At 45.7% G+C, this 15,423-nt stretch overlaps 1 protein-coding gene across 2 annotated transcripts in view; it reads right to left on the reverse strand.

Moving 5' to 3' along the window:
- The window catches only part of LAMA4 (laminin subunit alpha 4), a 402,692-nt gene that overhangs the window by 195,063 nt on the left and 192,206 nt on the right, over positions 1-15,423 (reverse strand). The window contains exon 1 of one of the 2 annotated variants that reach the window (XM_056566348.1): positions 13,441-13,459. The exons of the other annotated variant lie outside the window; for it this stretch is intronic. The gene's annotated coding sequence lies outside the window, so the exon portion shown is untranslated. Of the gene's footprint in view, positions 1-13,440; positions 13,460-15,423 lie in introns of those variants that run through there. 2 annotated transcript variants of the gene reach the window in all.

A 15,423-nucleotide genomic window follows, 5' to 3' on the forward strand; every position in this document is an offset into this window, starting at 1 on the left:
GAGTACCCCTTTAAACCTCACTCTTAGCTGGTTCTGCCAACACCCATTAAGTGGAGCCAGGAGTCTTGGGTTCTGCAGTTTATTTTGATTGCTCAGCAAGTGGTGGATTCACAACAGCAGATTTCCAAATCTAACATAAATCTAATCTCTAGCAGCTGGAAGAAAATATTTCAATGTTCTCAGCAACCCACATGAAAGAAATAGATATAAACATTGTTATACACAAAGACAACTCACAGGATAGCCATGTAGTGTACATCTGCGTAGTTCTATGTGATAGCTTTTACAATTCTGTAAGAAGTCTACATACCATTGTGCTGTATATTTCTGATAAACAGGCCCTTAATGAACCTGGAGGAATTAATGTATTCATTAATTTAAAAGAAAAATACTACATCAAAAAGAAAAAACGATTAGATTTATGTTGCCGAATTAGCTTGACAAAAGGCATGGAATCACCACAAGTAGATAGATGATCACCAATCTTTATTACTTCACATTTTAGGCTTCTTTCACACTGCTGTTGTGACACCGCAGTGCGTCAGACGTAAGAGAACACGGCGAGATTAGCGGGAGAAAAAATACATCATGCAACGTCTTTTTCTCCCGATATTCCTGTCAAAAAACAACGGCGCCCGACAGACCCCATAATAGTTAATGGGATCTTTCAGGACCCATTGTTGCCCGTTGCGCCCCGTCCGGATAAAGGATGTTAAAGGCACCAAAAAAAAAAAAAAGTGCCTAACGGAGCTTTTTCGATGGGGCACAAGGGAAGTGAAAGGGGCCTAATACACATGCTGTATCAGAGACATGACAACAATGTTTTTATACCTGAACATTCTGGCTTCATAAAACATACAGTACATCAAACAAATGAAAGGAAACTATTTTTAAGGCAGATGTTTTTCCAGATCAAGGAGCGGGAAAATGAAGAAATCCTTTTTCAAAGTTTGAGTTTTTTTTTTTACCATAAAATAAATTGATCTAAACTGATTCAGTATGTGTAATTAATATATTTCCAATGTTCAAGAATTTCTGAAAATGTATTTTTGAGACAAACCGTATATACTCAAGTATAAGCCGACCCGAATATAATCCGAGGCCCCTTTTTTCACCCCAAAAACACAGGAAAAGTTATTGACTCAACTATAAGCCTAGGGTGGGAAATAGATCATCCCCCCATGTCATCATCCCCCCCTGTCATTATCCAGACCCCCATCATTAACACCCCCGTCATCATCACCCTATCATCATCCCCCCCCTTCATCATCACCTCCTGTCAATCAGTGGTCTTCAACCTGCGGACCTCCAGATGTTGCAAAACTACAACTCCCAGCATGCCCGGACAGCCATCGGCTGTCCGGGCATGCTGGGAGTTGTAGTTCTGAAACATCTGGAGGTCCACAGGTTGAAGACCACTGCGGGTTTCCTCATCATCCAAACCCCACTTTAGTTTTGTACCCACCTCCCCTCGGTGGGAAGGTCTGTGCGCAGCAGAAGTCCCTGCGCATGAACGTCCCTGTGTGTCGTCATCAAGGCAACGTCACTAGTCCGGGGCCGGGCCCGGAGCGGAGAAGAGGGCCTCCCGGTGAAAATGGACAGCGCGGAACGACTAACCCTCCCCACTGGACGGTCACTGCAGCATAGATGGCCCGGACCAGCTCACCCTTCCTTCCCACCGAGGGGAGGTGAGTAGAAAACTAAAGGGGGGTCTGGATGATGACGAAGGCCGCAGTAGTCTTCAACCTGCGGACCTCCAGATGTTTCAAAACAGGTTGAAGACCACTGAAAGGGATTGACAGGCGGAGTTCACTCGAGTATAAGCCGAGGGGGGGCGTTTCCAGCACGAAAAATCATGCTGAAAAACTCGGCTTATACTCGAGTATATACGGTAGCTAAATACTTTCTAATCTTTCTAATCTTCCACATGACTTTTTTGTTTTGCCCTGTTGCCCTTGGTTACAAACATCTTGGGGCATCCGCTAAGTTGCTCAGGGTCAGACATGCTCAGTTCAGCTGTATATGGCTCTTTGTCTCTACTGTGTATGCAAACATGGGGGACTGTGGGAAAGTTAGTGCTCTGTTGCATGGCAACAGCAGGGTCACAGCTTATGAGAGACTGTTCTACTCCCACAGATCCATGTGGGAGTAGAGCAGTACAGAAATGTGGGTCATTTTAACTATAAGGGTACGGTCACACGTACAGGATCTGCTGCTTATTTTGTGCAGCTGATTACAATACCCATTAACTTAAATTGGTAGCAATATCAGCTGCAGAAAATATGTAACAAAAATATGCAGCAGATCCTGTACGTGTGAAAGTAAGCTAAGGGTAGGATCACATTTTAAGGATATATTTTATCACTGCGGAACTGCCATTGACTTGACCCTATAGTGTGCCTCCAGCTTCCCCAATGCCTCCCACCGTGTGCTGCTCACAGCAGCAATCCGCTGCTTCTAGCAGCCAAACAGGGACCTGCCAGGGGGCGGTTTGGGTCTGGTGGGTTTTCGGGTTATACTGACAGCGGTGCCAAAGCTAGAAGGGAGAAAGTAAGCTCTTTTTTTTTTATTAACCCCCTATCTAACCAGATTTTAAAGAGAAGTTTTTGCTGGACTACTACTTTAAGGAAACATTTTTTAGGAATTATGAAACAAAAATAACACTTTTGGCATTTATAACCTGAATTATTCTTCACTAGTGGTAAACAATATCAAGCTGGTTCCATCTTTCCCAAAGAATAGTTGACAGATCCAATTGTAGAATGGAGACTTGTCATGGACCAGTTTTTCTACATTTCATCCTTAAATTTCTGTGCGTGCTTTTCCTCAATATACTTGAAAATCGAGTATAAATCACACTTTAACACAGTATACACACCCCAGGTTCACACTGCCACCTCTTATTAAATTTAGATTATAAATCCCCACCACACATACACACTACTCTTGAGCAAAAGGCACAGATTTATCAAAGAATGTCTACGGTAGAGCTATTTTCCCACGTTTATTTGGGTGGTGGGTTTGACTAGCGTGCATCTTATTTATCAAGAAGGTGCAGCAGGATGATGAATTTTGCGCAGCTCTGCTGTGGTGGGAAAAGCTCTACCACATACACTTTTTCTAGACACTTTTGAGGGAGGGAAGTAGACACTTTCCCAGGTCCTGAATTTGGCAGGTTAGGTGTTTTTACTTACTTTCACAGAGCTGCCTGGACATTTTTTCTTGCATTTTAGATGCTACAATCAAATTTGATTGCGGTGTCTAAGGGGTTAAAGCCAGGCATCACCCTGATCGGTGATGTCTGGCGTGAGAGATGGGTCCTGGTGGCAGATAGCCGCCAGGACCACCCAGTTATGACCTCAGCTCCTGAGCACGTGTCATAGAAGGGGAGTGGGACCCTGTCACCCACTAGAGGTTAAAGGTTGAATTGTGGAAGTTAGGGTACGTTCACATGTGCGTATTTTTGTTGCAGATCTGCCGCAGATTTGCTGCTGCAGATTTTGCTGCCCATTGACTTCAATGGGTAGCAAAATCTGCTACAGCAAATCTGCAGAAAATACACACGTGTGAACGTACCCTTAAAGTGATTCTCACGCCTTCTGGTAGGTGGTGTAGCTTTGCTCCTAAAAAATTGCGACTTTTGACAAAAGTTCTAGGGGTAGGCAAAAAGAGTGAAACTGTCTATTTCAAAAGATGCATAAAAGTCGCTAAATATGCTGCTTGCGCCTGAACTGCGCCAAAACATAGACAAAAAACGCTCTAAAAGCAATGATAAATCTCCCCCATAAAGTGTTACTGTGATAAAAAAAAATTTATTAAAATTTGGATTAGCTGGGGTCTCAGTACTGATCTCTAGGTATAGCTGCATGCTTCACTTCTCTGCCTGGTGTTCATTGCAGGAGACAGGCTCCATTAGAATAATCAAATGTCAAGTCAAGTGTCTATGGGATGTGCAAAATGGGTATGATACATGGAGATCACATTATTTGCCAATGCCTTGGTGCTAGATACCACAGAACACCTTCAGAGATCTTATGGAGTCCATGACTCAGTAGATTAAATCTATCCTGACCGCTCCGGGGGCACTTAATATTAGGTAGGTTGGTTTAACCTGTTGGGGACGAAGGGCGTATCCATACGCCCGTGGGAATTTCGGTCCCTGTCGCACGCCGGGCGGGGACCGGACTGGGGTGACTGCTGATATCTATCAGCAGGCACCCCGTGCAAATGCCCAGGGGGGGTCATTAGACCTTCCCATGTCGGCGATCGGCGCAAATCGCAAGTGAATTCACACTTGTGATTTGCGCCGATTCCGGGTCATTACGGGTCTATGGTGACCCGGTGACCCGGAATAGAAGGGGGATCGCGGTTGTCTAAGACAACTACAATCCCCCTGAAACGATAGGAGTGAGGTGGCAGGGGTGCCACCCCTCCTATCCCTGCTATTGGTGGTCAAGACGCGACCACCAATAGCAGATCAGGGGCGGAGGGGTTTACTTTCGTTTTCCCCGTCCTGCCCACACACAATAGGCGGGGAAGGACGGGTAAACGACGGGGACTGAACGCCGAAGGTCCACTTACCCCTCCAGAGGCTGCGGGCGACGTTGATGGGCGGGCGGCGACAGAGATCGGCGCGGGCGGCGGGGGGCAGAAGAAGACGGCTCCCTGGATCCTACGGAAGTCGGTAAGTTGCCTAGCAACATCTGGAGGGCTACAATCTGAGACTGTAGCCCTCCAGATGTTGCAAAACTACAACTCCCAGCATGCCCAGACAGCTGTTTGCTGTTTGGGCATGCTGGAATATGTAGTTTTGCAACAGCTGGAGGGCTGCAGTTTGAGACCACTATATATAAACTGTATCCCTCCAGATCTTGCAAAACTACAACTCCTAGCATGCTAAAACAGCTCTTTGCTGTCTGGGCATGCTGGGATTTGTAGTTTTGCAATATCTGGAGGGTCACAGTTTGGAAATCACTGTGCAGTGGTCTATAAACTGTAGCCCTCCAGATGTTGCAAAACTGCAAATCCCAGCATGCTCAAACAGCTGTCTCACCATGCTGGGAGTTGTAGTTGCGTAACCTCCAGCTGTTGCATAACTACATCTTCCAGCATGCCCTTCGGCGATTAGTACATGCTGAGTTAACCTAACTGAAGGTTTTCCAACCAGTGTGCCTCCAGCTGTGCATGGTCTATCAGTGCATACTGGGAGTTGTAGTTTTGCAACAGCTGGAGGTTTGCCAACCCCATCTGAGTGTACAGGGTACATTCACATGGGCGGGTTTTCAGTGAGTTTCCGGCTTAGAGTTTGAGCTGCGGCAAATTTTCTGCCGCAGCTCAAACTCCTAGTGGGAAACTCACCGTAAACCCCCGCCAGTGCGAATGTACCCTAAAAACACTACAATACACTTACACAAAATAAAGAGTAAAACACTACATATACACCACCTTACACTGTCCCCCCCTTACCCCCAATAAAAATGTAAATCGCATTGTACGGCAGTGTATGCAAAACGGAGCCTCCAGCTGTTGAAAAACAACTACTCCCAACATTTCTGGACAGCCACTGACTGTCCAGGCATGCTGTGAGTTTACTAACAGCTGGAGGCACCCTGTTTGGGAATCACTGGCGTAGAATACCCCTATGTCCACCCCTATGCAATCCCTAATTTAGTCCTCAAATTCGCATGTCCCTCTCTCACTTCGGAGCCCTGTCGTATTTCAAGGAAACAGTTTAGGGCCATATATGGGGTATTTCTGTACTCGGGAGAAATTGTGTTACAAATTTTGGGAAGCTTTTTCTCCTTTTACCCCATATGAAAAGGAAAAGTTGGCCGGACGAAGCACTTGAGTGTGCGAAATGGAGCTTGTCGCCTCTGTACCCCCCTGTTCTTCCCTTTTGTACACCCCTGTCTACTTTGTGAGTATTATGCTGCTGCAATAAAAGCTTGAAGAAGGAACTAATCAGTTAGTGGCCAGCTTTCATTTATCTGTCTACATACTAAATTATTTATTTTCACAAGGAAAAATAGGAAAAAAAAAGCCTCCCAAAGTTTGTAATCCTATTTCTTCTGAGTAAGAACATACCCCATGTGTGGATGTAAAGTGCTCTACGGGCGAATTACAATGCTCAGAAGAGAAGAAGCGCCATTGAGCTTTTGGAGAGAAAATTTGTCAGGAATTGTAGACCCCGTGTGTTTACAAAGCCCCCCGGTGGTGCCAGAAAAGTGCAACCCCCCACATGTGAACCATTTTCGAAACTACACCCCTCAAATAATGTAATAAGGGGTACAATGAGCACTTATGCCCCACAGGTGTCAGGTGACAGATTTTTGGAACAGTGGTCCGTGAAAATGAAAAATTTTATTTTTCAAGAACTGTCAAACGCCAGTGTGGGTGGCACCACAGGGGGGGTGCTTTGTAAATGCACATGGCCCCCGACTTCCATTCCAAACAAATTATCTCTCCAAAAGCTCAATGGCGCTCCTTCTCTTCTGATCATTGTAGTGCACCAGCAGAGCTTTTGACGTCCACACATGGGGTATTTTCTCCTTTTACACCTTGTAAAAATTTAAAATTTGGGGAAAACACTGCACTTTAGTGGTAAAAAAAATGTTTTTCCTTTACACATCCGACTTTAACAAAAAGTTGTCAAACACCTGTGGGGTGTTAAGGTTCACTGTACCCCCTGTTAAGTTCCTTGAGGGGTGTAGTTTACAAAATAGTATGCCATGTGGGGTGTTTTTTGCTGTACTAGCACCATGGGGGCTTCCTAAATGCAACAATCCCCCCCAAAAACATTTCAGCAAAATTTGCCTTCCAAAAGCCAAATGACAACTCCTTCTCTTCTGAGCATTGTAGTGCGCCCGCAGAACATTTTATGTCCTGACATGGAGTATTTCCATACTCCAATGAAATGGGGTTACAAATTTTGGTGGGCATTTTCTACCATTACTGTCACGATCACACCCTATCGGTCCAGCTAAGACGCTAGAGAGAGTGTGATGGTGCAAGGGTTAAGGCCACCAGAATGGGTATCCACTAATAGTCCCAGCAAGTCACCAAATTAACCCTTAGATAAACGTGTTTCCACCAGAGCTGCCTTCAGAAAGGTGAGCTCATATATTTAGAGATCAAAGACCAGAGTTGATTAATTAAACATTTAATCTGATAAAAGGTATCACAGTGCTATATATATATATATATATATATATATATATATATATATAAAAATAAACAAAGGACATACAGCTACAAAAATATGAAAGAGTTTAGCAAGGCAAGTTCAGAAAACAAAAGATGAAGTTCTTACAGCATGATGATATAGCCGTCCAGCTCTTGTCAGCTTTTGGCACAGCCTTCAACACCCTGAGTCTAGCATTGTTAAATATTATATATCTGCCTTTTTGGAGGGAGACTCCATTCCCCCCTCCCCTCTGATCCCACCAGGGGGGCATCTCTGTTCCTGACCCTCTTATCTGGTTGATTATATGATGGGACCAGAGTGTCTCTTACATCCTGCTGCTTTAAAGGGCCTCTGACTTCAAAGGAGATACAAACAAACAGCCAGACCCCCAATAAAATTCAATACACAAAAGGATACACCGTCTGAATGACCTCTCACCCATGTCTTGGATAATACATCACACACAGTTATAATTTATAATACACATATAGGATTTTAATAATCAGTAGTGTTGAGCGGCATAGGCCATATTCGAATTCGCGAATATTCGCGAATATATGGACGAATATTCGTCATATTCGCGAATATTCGCATATTCGTAATGTTCTCGTTTTATTTTCGCATATACGAATATTCGCGCGTGCGAAAATTAACATATGCGAAAATTTACATACACAAAAATTAACATAACCTAAAATTCGCATATGCGAAAATTCGCACACCAGTCTCACACAGTAGTATTAGAGCCTTCTTACACCACATAAGCTGGAAGCAGAGAGGGATGATCACTGTGATGTGTACTGTGAAAAAAAAACAAAAAAAAAAAAAAAACGAATATTCGTAATTACGAATATATAGCGCTATATTCGCGAATATTCGCGAATTCGCGAATATGCGATATTCGCGAATAAAATTCGAATTGCGAATATTCGCGAGCAACACTAATAATCAGGCCTTGGGCCTGACACCTCCCCCTTAAGATGGGGACAGAGAGATCTTGCCTCTCCAGGCTGATAGATATGTCTCCCTTAACCATCTATTTCTTTTCTTGACACCACAGGCCCTGCATTCCCAGGCAAAGATGGCACTTAAGGGGCCTATTTCCTCATTTAGCTGCCTTTTCTTTGCAGCTAAGAGCTGTGGATTGATCTCTACATCCTGAAGGGATCCCTGGCTCTTAGCTTCCTCCACTAGGTCTAGTAGGGGATCACTACCCAGCCCTTCCTCTGGTGCACTGCATACACTGAGTACCACCTCCTCAGGGTCATAGTATGCCATATTAATGTGGTACTGTCTCTGCCTCTGACCTTTCTCATCAAGGGCAACTACATATGTGGTGGGTTCTAGGCACTGTAGAATGGGGAAGGAAGGGACCCTCCCAGGCAGCCTCCAACTTATTCTACCTGATGGGGTTCAGAACCATTCCCTTCTGTCCCACTTCAGTGCTGCTGTGACATTGTCATGTGCCAGCCCAGCAATGTCTGCATCCTGTCCCTGAATCTCAGAGCATACTCCACCACAGAAGTCTCAGGGGCAGGTAGCCCCCCTTCCCATTCTTCCCTAACTAAATCTCGGGGTCCCCGCACTTTGTGACCATATAATAACTCAAAGGGCGAGAAACCTGTAGGCTCTTGGGGAACCTCCCTGTAAGCAAATAACAGATGGGGTAAATACTTTTCCCAGTCTCTGCCCTCCGATTCTACAAATGTTTTTAGCATTTGTTTCAAGGTGCCATTGTTACCGGACACTCTGTCCAACCAATGTAGAGGGTTGTGATCAGTTATGACAGTAAAATCCCTGCCATACAGGTATGGCTGTAATTTATGCAAAGCCCAGCTAGACTTTCCTTCTCTATGACTGCATAGGCCACTCCCAAATGTCCTGCCAGGGGGGTCTCATGGGCCAACTTCAGCAGCTCTTTCCTGTACTGCCTAGGAACCACTAACTGCCTTTCTCTCTCCTGGGCCCCTAGCATGCCTTTGGAAAGGGACTCCCAGTACAAGATATCATTTTCCCAATATACCCGATGCCCATCTGTGTCAACACCTGTATGTTCAGCACGTTGTCTCAGCCCTTCAAGGGAAGCGTCACTGCGCAGAGCTTCCCGGAAATGCTCATTTCCCTCCCCCATCTCGTGGTATCAGGGAGCACATTTCCCCCAGGGGAACTAGCATCTCCACCTTCCTCTGCTGGGGCTTGAAAGTCACATAGCTTGCCCCTTGCATCACCATCCTCCCTTCCTTTTAAAGCTGCAGCCCTGGCATGCTGCTGACGTGTTACCACTGCCACCATTGGTATGCCTCCCTGGGGTTTACCTTCCTCCCCCTCAGTTCCAGACATAACAATACAGGCATCATACACAGGGCTATCACTCCTTCCCTCCTCCTCCTTAGGCTCACAGGATTGGGACATAGCACTCACTGCTGGTCCCTCATCCTTACATGTCACCAGGGGAACACCAACCCCTCCCCCTAGCCCATCTCCACTAGGTTTTGGCATTGGCAATGCATTGTCACCACATTTTACAATACACCCCATTCCACTTTTGGAAAACATTACTGGTTGAGTCACAGGTAAACAATTATCAATCCTCTGCACTCCCTCCCAGTTACCACGTTTCACAATACACCCCATTCCACTTTTGGAAAACATTACTGGTTCAGTCACAGGTAAACAATTATCAATCCCCTGCACTCCCTCCCAGTTACATTTCACAGTGTCTCCCAAAGTCTCGCACAGTACCTCAGAATGAACAGGGCTCTCTCCTAGCCCTGCCGGTGGGCAGGTAGTGTCCTCTGGAGCATAATGACAGAGCATCCGACCCAAATCATTCCCCAGCAGAACATTAACAGGGATGTCCTCAGAGACCCCCACCTCCCACAAACCTTTGCCTGTACCCCAATCCAGGTACACACGAGCCATGGGCAAAGCAGGCCACACACCTCCAATTCCTTTTAAAGCCATGGTTCTTCCAGGGATGATGTCCTCTGTATCCACCACTTCAGGTCGCACCAAGGTAAAGGAGGCTCCAGAATCTTGCAAACCCATTGTCACCCGGTCACCCACAGTTACACTCTGCAGGTTATCCGCTCTTTTCTCTACTGCGCCGGACACCAGAAGAATGGCTGTGTGTCCTCCAGCTACTGGTGGAGAATTCTTTTTGTTGGGGCAAAGGGCACTCAGGTGCCCAATATTGTTGCATCTGTAACATCGGCGAATGTCCCCCTGACCCAATGTGGCTCCTGTTGCTTTTGGTGCTGATGGCAAGAATTTTCCGGCTGGCTTGGTGCTGTTGGTTGGTGTTGCTCTGTGGGTGTGTGGCTCCCCTCCAGGTACTTGCTCCAGCTTGTGCAGATCCACGCTTTGCTGTTGGTGCTCGGTTATTGGCAAAATCGTCTCCAAGTTCTGCTGCTTACGTTGCTGTCTTGGGCTTGCGGTCCAATATCCACTCTCTGGCTTCAAAGCTCCGTGTTTGGAGAAACTGATCCAGGACCATCAAGTCCTCCAAGGCCTCATAGGTAGTGACGTGTAGGCCCCCAATCCATTGCCTGAATGCAGTCCTTAGCTGACCTGCATGTTGAGTGCAGCTTTCTGTGGCACTTTGTTGCAAAGTCCGAAACTTTTTCCGATAAGCCTCTGGAGTCGGATTAAAACTTTTTAGCAGGGCAGATTTTATTGCCTCATAGTCCTGGTCACTCTCAGAGGAAAGAGAAGCAAACACATCCAAAGCTTTCCCTCGCAGCCGTGGGGTTAGATATCGTCCCCACTGTTCCTTAGGTAGATGGAACTGCTGGCAAATCTTTTCAAATCCCCTCAGGAACACATCCAGATCACCATCTTTCTCCAACATGGGGAAATGTTCCAAGCGAGGTTTGTGGTCTCCTTGATCCTGCACATCACTGCGTGCAGATAAAACATCCCCTCTCAGCCTCAGAACCTCCAATTTGTGCCTCCGCTGGGCCGCCTCTCTCTCTCGGCTCGTATCTGTGCCTCTCTCTGCAGTTTGGTACTGGAGAAGCAGTTGGAGTTTCATATTGGCATCCACATTCCCAAGGTGTTGTAAGACAGTCGGCATATAAGAGTCCAAGGCCTCATGTGGAGTACTGTCCTGATGGGGAGTAATGTTGTATTCCCCAGGAGATATCAGTCCTTGGATGGCAGTTCCAGCTATAGGACTTTGTCTCATGCCACTCAGCTCTTCTGCACAGGCATCATACTCCACAAGATCTGCAATAAGTTGTTCCTTGTTCTTTCCTGCAGTAGGGAGGTCCTTTTCTTGGCACATTAGCTCCAGTGCAGGCTTGGACTGCTTGCGATATGCCTCCATATTTCCGAGATGAGACAGAGGAGGTAAAACAGGAGATGGGGAGGACAGAACTGTCTTGCACTCTTTTTGTATGTCTTTTAAACCAGCACTGAGCTCTGTCTTTGGAATTTACACACAAGAATATGTATGCAATTTCTCTTTAGTGCTAAGATTTCCTTACAGGTAAAATCCAGCAAGCACTAAAAATCTCTAAATATATCCCGACGCTGCCACCAGTTGTCACGATCACACCCTAGCGGTCCAGCTAAGATGCTAGAGAGAGTGTCATGGTGCAAGGGTTTAGGCCACCAGACCTCTGGGTATCCACTACTAGTCCCAGCAAGTCACCAAATTAACCCTTAGATAAACATGTTTCCACCAGAGCTGCCTTCAGAAAGTTGAGCTCATATATTTAGAGATCAAAGACCAGAGCTGATTAATTAAACATTTAATCTGATAAAAGGTATCACAGTGCTATATATATCAAAATAAACAAATGACATACAGTTACAAAAATATGAAATAGTTTAGCAAGGCAAGTTCAGAAAACAAAAGATGAAGTTCTTACAGCATGATGATATAGCCGTCCTTGTCAGTGAGAGTCCAGCTCTTGTCAGCTTTTGGCACAGCCTTCAACACCCTGAGTCTAGCATTGTTAAATATTATATATCTGCCTTTTTGGAGGGAGACTCCATTCCCCCCTCCCCTCTGATCCCACCAGGGGGGCATCTCTGTTCCTGGCCCTCTTATCTGGTTGATTATATGATGGGACCAGAGTGCCCCTTACATCCTGCTGCTTTAAAGGGCCTCTGACTTCAAAGGAGATACAAACAAACAAACAGCCAGACCCCCAATAAACAAGAGGATACACCGTCTCAATGACCTCTCACCCATGTCTTGGATAATACATCACACACAGTTATAATTTATAATATACATATAGGATTTTAATAACAATTACCATTTGTAAAAATTGTAAATTTGGGGGGGGGGGGAAAGCTGCACTTTAGTAAAAAAAAAAATTTCAGTTACACATCCGAATTTTACTAAAAGTCATCAAACACCTGTGGGGTTTTAAGGCTCACTGGATCCCTTGTTATGTGCCTTGAGGGGTGTAGTTTTCAAAATAGTATGCCATGTGTTTTTTTTTTGTGAATTGATATAAAATGTATTTGGAATGTCTATTCTCCTTTCAAGCAGAGAGTATCAACATTTTTCATTAAATTTTGGAATATTTCACCAAGAAATGATGCATAGTGATAAATTTACCACTACGTTAAAGTACAATATGTCACAAAAAAACTAACTCAGAATTAAATTAATAAGGAAAAGCATCCCAGAGTTATTAATACTTAAAGTGACAGTGGTCAGATGTGCAAAAAAACTCTGGTCTTAAAGGTGAAAATGGACTTGGTCCTTAAGGAGTTAAAAAATCTTAATCCTTACAGTGCTGATAAGTACTGGAAAGATTAAGATTTTGTGTAGTTCTTTTCAGTCTGACAACAATGCTCTCTGTTGACACCCCCTTCTGTGTCAGGAACTGTCCAGATTAGAAGCAAATCTCCAAAGAAAACCTCTCCTGCTCTGGACAGTTCCTGACACGAACAGAGGTGTCAGCAGAGAGCACTGTGGTCAGACTGGAAAGAACTTCACAAATTTCTCTGTAGTATATCTGTAGCATACTGCAGCTGATAAGCAGTGGAATGGTTAAGATTTTTAAATGGAAGTAATTGACAAATCTGTTTAACTTTCTGTCAGTGGTTGATTTGAAAAAAAAAAAAAAAATTCCCACCAGAGTTCCCCTTTAAGGGGTTGTTCATCCCCTTAGGCCACACCCTCCCTCAGGAAACAAATACACATAACCTATGTCTTAATCTAATAACCATTCAATATTCTACAGTGCAGAGTTAGAAAATATACGTAAAAATGATGATATGGTTAAAATACTCACTTTCCTAATAATTGTGCACAAGTGTACTTGTCATCTCTTTTATCATGTTCAGGAGACTTCCAGACATGTAATTACACATATTTGTGAGCAGGAAGATATCCCAGTATATATGTTGCACTTCTTGTGACTTATAGTAGCAGCTCCATCCTTATGTATCTTTCTTCCTGAACATTACAATTATATCCTTCCCGATTGGTAGAAATATTATCAAATAGGTTGTATTGTGCATCCTGTGCTAGCACATAATATTTTTCAAAGCAGTGAGCACTCTGAAATCATGGTGGCAGTGCTCAGTGGTGTACTAAGGGGGGGGGCGGTCCGCTCACAAGGGGGGTGCCAGGGGCGGACTGACCCGCCGCCACCACTACTGACGCGGTGCCTTCTCCTGTATGCGCGATACACGTACATACAGGAGAAGGCGTCCCCTCTGTGTGAGCCGCATCTGCAGCTACACAGAGGAGACGTGACCTCCACCCCCACGCAGCACGCAGTACAGGCGACGATGACGTCACTCATCGGCGCCTGTACTGTGGAGGGGAGAAGACGCGGGCCCTGCAGCTGAGGAGATCGCTGCGTGGGATATCAGGTGAGCATCCTTTTTTATTTTATTTTATTTTTCTCAACTCTGCATACACCTATGGGGAAGGGGAGGTGGGGGGTTACTCTACACATACCTATAGGGAAGGGAAGGGGAGGGGTTACTCTACATATACCTATGGGGAAGGGGAGGGGGGGTTACTCTACATATACCTATGGGGAAGGGGAGGGGGGGTTACTCTACATATACCTATAGGGGAGGAGGGGGGGTGCTCTACATATACCTATGGGGGAGGGGGGTTACTCTACATATGCCTATGGGGAGGGGGGGGTTACTCTACATATATACCTATAGGGGAGGGGGGGGGTTACTCTACATATACCTATGGGGAGGAGGGAGGGTGTTACTCTACATATACCTGTAGGGGAGGAGGGGGGGGGTTACTCTACATATACCTAAGGGGAGTGGGGGGGTTACTCTACATATACCTAAGAGGAGGATGGGTTACTCTACATATACCTATGGGGAAGGAGAGGGGGGGTTACTCTACATATACCTAAGGGGAGGGGGGATTTACTCTACATATACCTATAGGGGAGGGGTGGTTACTCTCTACATATACCTATGGGGAAGGGGAGGGGGGGTTACTCTACATATACCTATGGGGAAGGGGAGGGGGGTTACTCTACACATACCTATGGGGAAGGGGAGGGGGGTTAGTCTACATATACCAATGGGGAAGGGGAGGGGGGGGTTACTCTACATATACCTATAGGGGAGGGAGGTTACTCTACATATACCTATGGGGAAGGGGAGGGGGGTTACTCTACATATACCTATAGGGGAGGGAGGTTACTCTACATATACCTATGGGGAAGGGGAGGGGGGTTACTCTACATATACCTATAGGGGAGGAGGGGTTACCCTACATATACCTATGGGGAAGGGGAGGGGGTTACTATACAGATACCTATAGGGGAGGGGGGTTACTCTCTACATATACCTATGGGGAAGGGGAGGGGGGTTACTCTACATATACCTATGGGGAAGGGGAGGGGGTTACTATACATATACCTATAGGGGAGGGGGGTTACTCTCTACATATACCTATGGGGAAGGGGAGGGGGGTTACTCTACATATACCTATGGGGAAGGGGAGGGGGGGGTTACTCTACATATACCTATGGGGAAGGGGAGGGGGGTTACTCTACATATACCAATGGGGAAGCGGAGGGGGGGTTACTCTACATATACCTATAGGGGAGGGGGGTTACTCTACATATACCTATGGGGAAGGGGAGGGGGGGTTACTCTACATATACCTATAGGGGAGGAGGGGTTACCCTACATGTAATTAAGGGGGGGTGCGGGTGAGGGGGGTGCCAAACAAAGGGTCCGCCCCGGGTGCCAAACGTTCTAGGTATGCCCCTGGCAGTGCTATAGAA

This window comes from Hyla sarda, chromosome 3 (assembly GCF_029499605.1).
Source record: "Hyla sarda isolate aHylSar1 chromosome 3, aHylSar1.hap1, whole genome shotgun sequence".
Lineage (NCBI taxonomy): Eukaryota > Metazoa > Chordata > Amphibia > Anura > Hylidae > Hyla > Hyla sarda.